At 33.3% G+C, this 7,500-nt stretch overlaps 1 long non-coding RNA gene across 1 annotated transcript in view; it reads left to right on the plus strand.

The window, feature by feature from the left end:
• LOC135222841 (uncharacterized) overlaps positions 1-7,091 on the plus strand; it is a 42,983-nt gene extending 35,892 nt beyond the window's left edge. Inside the window, exon 2 of the long non-coding RNA XR_010316364.1 lies at positions 6,651-7,091. This is a non-coding gene — a long non-coding RNA (uncharacterized LOC135222841). The remainder of the gene's footprint in view (positions 1-6,650) is intronic.
• Positions 7,092-7,500: the final 409 nt, after the last annotated feature.

Raw genomic sequence — 7,500 nt, forward strand, 5'->3', positions numbered from 1 at the left:
CTAGAAAGCTGGCAATCGCTTGAGATGTACTTTTATTATTTTGTTTGTTTTTATGTCTTGCATTACAATGGGCTAACTATCATAAAAACGAGTAGTATTGTTTGGTGTAAATATTCGACATTCTTCCTTCCGTTTTACAGAACGATTGTCTAAGAAGATTCATTATTGTCATAATGAATTTATTTGTGGTTAATCTCTTTCTAATAATAATTAGACCAAACTATCATTTAATGTGTTTAATACTATCACGAATTCATAAAAAATTTTGCGTTCTTGAAATAAATAATTCGAACGATAATGACGACATTATGTATGCATTCTTTTGTCTCTTCCGGTTACCACCAGCTAAAGTATCCCATGAATGCTACTAAGTGTCCCTTATTTTATCATTAATATTAAGGAGAAGGTCCCTTATAGAGCGAAGGAATCAGTGTTTGACTACGGGTTCAGCTCTTCCGTAAACAGTGGAAGACTCAACACTGTTCTCTCTTGTTACTCTGTTCACTTGTATATCGTGAATTATTTTGTAGCACAATTGTTCCATACGTAGACGGGTAATTAATGGAATGCAAATACTCTACATACCAGAGCACCCGTAGAGCAACGACACCTTAGCAGGTCAGTGCTCTAAATTCATAATGAAGTCTCTTCGCAGAGAAAGGACACAAGTCAGTGCCGAGGAGGCATGCGCATGGCACTTATAGAGGGCAATGACACATACTGTCAGTACTGTAGTGTCATGCAAAGTGCATCTACAGAGAGCACTCATACCGCACATCGGTACTAGATTCCTGTGTTGTGTACGGTACCTATTGTAATGGCACTGATTCTGCAAATTAGTAATTAAGGTTCATGCGAAGACTTAATTATAAAGAACTTAACACCACTAGTCACTGTTGTAAAGAAATGTTCTTGATATAGAATTCACGATGTATTTTTCAAGTATTATTATTATATTATTATTATTATTATTATTATTATTATTATTATTATTATTATTATGCTAGACAGTTAGCCTGACCAGGTAAAGCCTTAGGTATAGTTGTACTTAGGTTCCTACTTTTTTAATGACTTGCGTGGTCTAGCTGGCAGCGGCCTTGCCTCTCAATTGGAAGACCCAGGTTCAGTCGTGCTGTGAGTCAGAAATTTATATTATTATTATTATTATTATTATTATTATTATTATTATTATTATGAACAGCGTAATTTTAAACGATGCTGCATCATGTCAGCGCTCAAGATTCTTACATGGTCATATTCAGTTAAGAATACCCAACACTGACTTCTCAGTCAAGAGCTTAAGATTTATAAACAGGTTACTTGTAAAGCACTAACAGTTCAGTAAAGTGCTTGTAATCATACTCACAAAGCACTGACGTTGCATGCAAATACCCATATTCATACGCACCTCACTTTCAGAGTACTGACATTTCAAGTCACTGAGCATATTTAGAATCTTACTTGTGCGAAATACATTTTGGATCTATATAGTGTGTGTGTGTGTGTGTGTGTGTATGTGTGTGTGTGTGTATGTATGTGTGTGTGCGTAACCTGCCGGAGTTTACTGATACAACATTTCTCAGGCGCAGTCTCCAATGTTTGACGGTATACGAGTAATATAATACCAACGGTGAACCAGTTATGACAAGAGCAGGAAAAGTTACAACAGACCAAAGGAAATAGTAATTTTCTGCTTCACTCCTTCTTTTGACAGAAGAAATACCCGATTTCCTAAATCCTGCCATAAAAGATTTAAAAAAATCGTATTTCAAAAAAGAGCGAAAAAAACCAGCAGCTCCAACATCCACTCTTGTGCGCAAAATCCTGACAAAAACAATAAACAAAAAAAACACAATTAAACCAAGCAAAAACACTCCAAAAGGTCATCAACATTTCTTTTTGTTCTTTTTTTTACCAGACGATATGACTCTTAGCTGTGGGTACCGGATGACCATGAAAGTGTCGGTAAAAAGAAGAGAATCTCACCAGGTGCAACCACAGAAGTCCTATGGCCCGATTACCCATTTATCATTATTCAATGAATGTGGGTTATTTCCTTTCATTATATGCGATTTATATATCTATATATATATATATATATATATATATATATATATATATATATATATATATATATATATATGTGTGTGTGTGTGTGTGTATATATATATATATATATATATATATATATATATATATATATATATGTGTGTGTGTGTGTGTGTGTGTGTATATATATATATATATATATATATATATATATATATATCTATATATATATATATATATATATATATATAGGCTATGTATATATATATATATATATAAATATATATAAATATATATATATATATATATATATATATATATATATATATATATATATATATATATTATATATATATATTCTTTTCCTCTTAATCGTTTTCTTTTTTTAAGTTGCTTTTATGGTTATTTTTCTTAATGGGTTTAGTTAACAATGACTTGCGTAGTAAGCTGAGCGTGTGTGTGTGTGTGTGTGTGTGTGTTTTCGTATAATTTATCACCATGTTTTTAGTCTATGTTTTCAATGTGCAGAAAGCTTCCACGATATAGTGTGATCTTATGTTGAGAGCGGAATGGCTTAAAATATATCTCATTGTTTATACCAGTTCACATGACCAATATTTTTGTAGTCATACCATCATTTAACATAACCATTATTTTTATGCTCATACTATCTAACTTATCTCAACAGGTAACGGGATAATCTAACACAATTGTTTTGAACTTTGTAAATTGTTCATCTCAATTCGATTTTTCTGTCAGCGTATAATGCTGTAACAAACTCTCAGCCACGGCCCATGAAACTCTCAGCAGCGGCCCATGAGACTTTCGGCCACAGCCCAGTGGTGGCCCGTGTGTCGGCACCTATTAAGGTGCCAGACGCACAATCATGGCTAACTTTAGCCATAAATAAAATAAAAACTACAGAGGCTAGAAAGGTGCGATTTCGTTTGTTCGATGATTAGCGGTGGATGATCAACATATCGATTTGGAGCCCTCTAGCCTAAGCAGTTTTTAAACTCTGAGGGCGGACAGAAAAAGTGAGGACGGACAGATAAATAGACATTGCAATAGTTTGCTTTTACAGAGGACTAAAAACTGTGACCCGTTCAAGATTGACGCTCAAGCCTGGAGGTTCTAGACGGACTGAAAAATATATGGCAGGGTAAAGGGTATAGGGTACCCATCAGCTAATACGTGATTATTTGAACAATTGATTATATATATATATATATATATATATATATATATATATATATATTATTATATGTGTGTGTGTGTGTGTGTGTGTGTGTGTGTGTGTGTGTGTGTGTGTGTGTGTGTGTGTAGCCTACCTTACGTCTTTATTCAGCCTTGAGTTTTTTCCCCTACCTGAGATTTGATTCACAGAGCAAAAACACAGCTGTCACGGACACATTCCCACTTTAGCTACTGAATCGTGAATAAGCCTGTGCAGAATTCTTAACTTCCATCAAATCTTGTGATTCACACGCCTAAAAAAAAGGGATCATCAGCAATGCATTGAACTTCTCATCACACACGTTGAACGGTGAACCTCTGTTCTGAACGCATGTTCGTGCCTCCTAAATGTGAAAGTCCATGCTGTTAATGTGTCATGTAAGTTTTCAAAAATGTGAAAGATGTGTATTTCTGGTTATAGAAGTTCACTCTTAACGTGGTTCGGAAGTCACGTAAAGCCGTTGGTCCCGTTATTGAATAACCACTGGTTCCAAGCAACGTAAAAGCACCATACAAACAAACAAACATAATTTTTTGTCTATATTTACGCATTTTTTTAAAGTGGTGTTTCGTTTTCTCAGTAGTAAGAGCTGCATTATACGTTATCCTCTGACAAAATCGAGTTAGGTTATCTTCCTTAATCTTAATTTCAATAGGGAGCGTCAGGATCTTTGTCTTCAGAATCAGCTTGCACTGTTGGCCCTCTTTGAGGACATCATTCTGTATTCGCATTCAGCTGAAGAGCCCTAGTTGATGTCTCATAATTGCTCTTAGTCCTTTTGCTCGTACTTGATGTCTGATAAAAAATTGGTACATATTATCATATATATATATATATATATATATATATCATAATATGTATATATATATATATATATATATATATATAATATATATATTAATTCCTTATAAAGTAGGTCTTGGGTGAACATCACTGGTAGTAAGACACCATTGTACTGAAAGTTCTCGCAAAATCCATCTTTGGAGTGAACCATAGTGCAGCTCTCCAGTGCCAGATATTATGCCGTGACTTTTACTTTGGGTTTTATGGAAAACATTCCTGTTAGTAATATAGTATGTTGATGCTTTAATATATACTTCAGAGTATTCATTGTAATTTATTTGTGTGTGACATTTTCATCAGTATCAGTACTATATTTTGAGGGCGTTTTGTTTTCTTTTAATCAATGGACAATGTAGCCTACCAATGCGTGGTAGCCAGGCTAACTTGGTTTCCATAAGAATATGTAAAAGTTTTTGAGTAATTATATCAACAGGGAATAAAAAAAGGAATAATTAGATGGACATACTTTTAAATATAACGTTCCATTACGTGGCATATGAGAAAAACTGTGGGCGAACAGTATCTAGGTTTATTCCTCTGAAAGATATTCATGAGTAATGCGTTCAGAAATGCATAGTTTGTCGAAAAATACTATCACCCATAACATGCATAAGGGTGAATCAAGACCCAAGATTTTTCGAAAAAGAAACAGCTGCCCTATAATTCCAGAACGTTTGAATTCAGCTATCATCTGACACCGCAACGTTGCAATCGTTTCCTTCCTATATAAGTGACGTCATCGCCTTACACTCCAAGGATGATGAAACTTAGGAATTTACGCGGGAAGCTTCTTCGCTCCTCACGTGCTATGAATAGGGAATAGACCTCAGATTTTAAATTCTCTTGGACATATTGGTTCTTCCTGAATTGCATCAGCTCTCTCTCTCTCTCTCTCTCTCTCTCTCTCTCTCTACGTGTTCAAGGGAAAATTCTCTCTCTCTCTCTCTCTCTCTCTCTCTCTGTATACGTGTTCAATTGTAATTTCTAAGATTTTTTTCTCTCTCTCTCTCTCTGTAAACGTGTTCAATTGTAATTTCTAAGATTCTCTCTCTCTCTCTCTCTCTCTCTCTCTCTCTCTCTCTCTCTCTCTCTCTGTATACGTCTGTAATCTTAATTTAATTTCTAAGATTTTTTTTTTCTCTCTCCTCTCTCTAAACGTGTTCAATTGTAATTTCTAAGATCTCTCTCTCTCATCTCTCTTCTCTCTCTCTCTCTCTCCTCTCTCTCTCTGTATACGTGTGGCTAAATAATAATGTTCAAGGGATAATTGTAATTTCCAAGGTTCTCTGTCTCTCTCTGGCAAAAGAATCATTTGTAAGAAAAATGCACTTTTCCCCTTCTTCTCTCTCTCTCTCTCTCTCTCTCTCTCTCTCTCTCTCTCTCTCTGTTTACAAATGCGGCTAAACTCATGTTCGAGGGCCAATTATAAATTTGCATTCCTAATATATATATATATATATATATATATATATATATATATATATATTATATATATATATATATATATATACATATATATATATATATATATAAATAAAGTTTTGGTAGATTAAACTCACATGTTTCTGACTGCCAGGTATCATGTGTACGTACACCGTCACCGCCATGTGTTACTCATGAAGTCATACCACGTTATCATCGTGACGTTCCGTTTTAGAGATGTGACGGATATTGATGTGGTTTCCTCATTTGTCAATTTTAGAACGTGACTTTAGAGAACATTCTCAGCGTTAGGTGACTTAGCGAGGGAATGTGTGAATTAATCTTATCATCTATGCATTATTATTATTATTATTATTATTAAGAAATTCACAATATCGTGTAGAATAATGTCATAAAAATCCACAATTATAGCGTAAACTATATTACTATGACACATTATTATTAATATTATTATTGATTATTATTATCATTATTATTATAATTATTATTATTATTTGAGAGACAAATCCAGTTATGGATATGTAAATAGATTTAAAGATAAATTTGTACAAAGACAAAACCGTGCATTTGTTTCTCCATTTCAAGACTCATGTTACTATGAGTATTTTGTAATTATTATTATTTTATTTTATTTATTTATTTACTGGGTTTATGATAGTCCTCCAATTCGACTGAGTGTATTTATAGTGTAGGGTCCCGGGTTGCATCCTGCCTCCTTAGGAGTCCATCACTTTTCTTACTATGTGTGCTGTTTCCAGGAGCACACTCTTTTGCATTAGTCCTGGAGCTACGTCAGCCTCTAGTTTTTCCAGATTCCTTTTCAGGGATCTTGGAATCGTGCCTAGTGTTCGTTCCTATGATTGTGGGTACAATTTCCACTGGCATATCCCATATTCTTCTTATTTATTTTCAGGTCTTGAAACTTACCCATTTTTCTCATTCTCTTCAACTCTGGTATCCCATGGTATTATTATTATTATTATTATTATTATTATTATTATTATTATTATTATTTTATTATTATTGCTGCTACATTGCCATTAAGTTTAGAATAATTTTTTTCTCTCTCTATTTTCAGATGGTGTATTTCTCTTCTATCGGAAGGCTGAAGATCCTGATAAGTTGTTCCAATTCCTCCGCTGCTTCCGCTGCCATTTCTGATGTTTGTCATTATTATTAAGAGATATACAGATAAATAGCATTGCAAAGGAAGACATTTTTGTTATCTTTTATTAAAGAAAATATACAATATTTTACAATCTTAACAGAATCACATTCAGAATTTTATCCGATGAGAGTATCATCATCTTTCTTGTAACAATACATAGCCAGCTTAGATTCTAAACATCTTTTTTTTTTCATTTTAATTATAATACATACTTGAATTTACTATGTATATATACATATACCCATACCTATACACACTGTATATACATACTCATTTCACCTACCTATATATCTGTACATACTAAAATTCCAAGTAACTACGTGTAAAATGAGAATAAATGTTTTCAAATGACTTACGCAATGCATACCTATTTCTGTATATACTTTCTCTAATTAAAACAATTAAGTGTGGATCATTTAACAAAAACCCAGATTTGTAGCTATGCCAGATACCAGAAATCTGCTAATAATACATTTGCAGTGTTCCTATCTTTCAAACTATTTGTTTCAAATCAAATTTTAGTATACTTGAAGAAAATTCTTAGTTCTGATTTCACATAAAGCTTTAAATACTTTTTTAAACCATTCTATTAGAGCCAACCTGAAACCAGTACAAAAGACAACGATTACATTCAGCTGTGATTATCTATATTTCTTGTGGGTCACTAAAAACTTCGAATGAAAGGTTACTATTAATCTTGTTGAGCGTAAAATAAATGTGCATGATTCTATGTGCATAAACAAATAAAACAAGTAAAAAA

Source organism: Macrobrachium nipponense, chromosome 8, assembly GCF_015104395.2.
Source record: "Macrobrachium nipponense isolate FS-2020 chromosome 8, ASM1510439v2, whole genome shotgun sequence".
NCBI lineage: Eukaryota > Metazoa > Arthropoda > Malacostraca > Decapoda > Palaemonidae > Macrobrachium > Macrobrachium nipponense.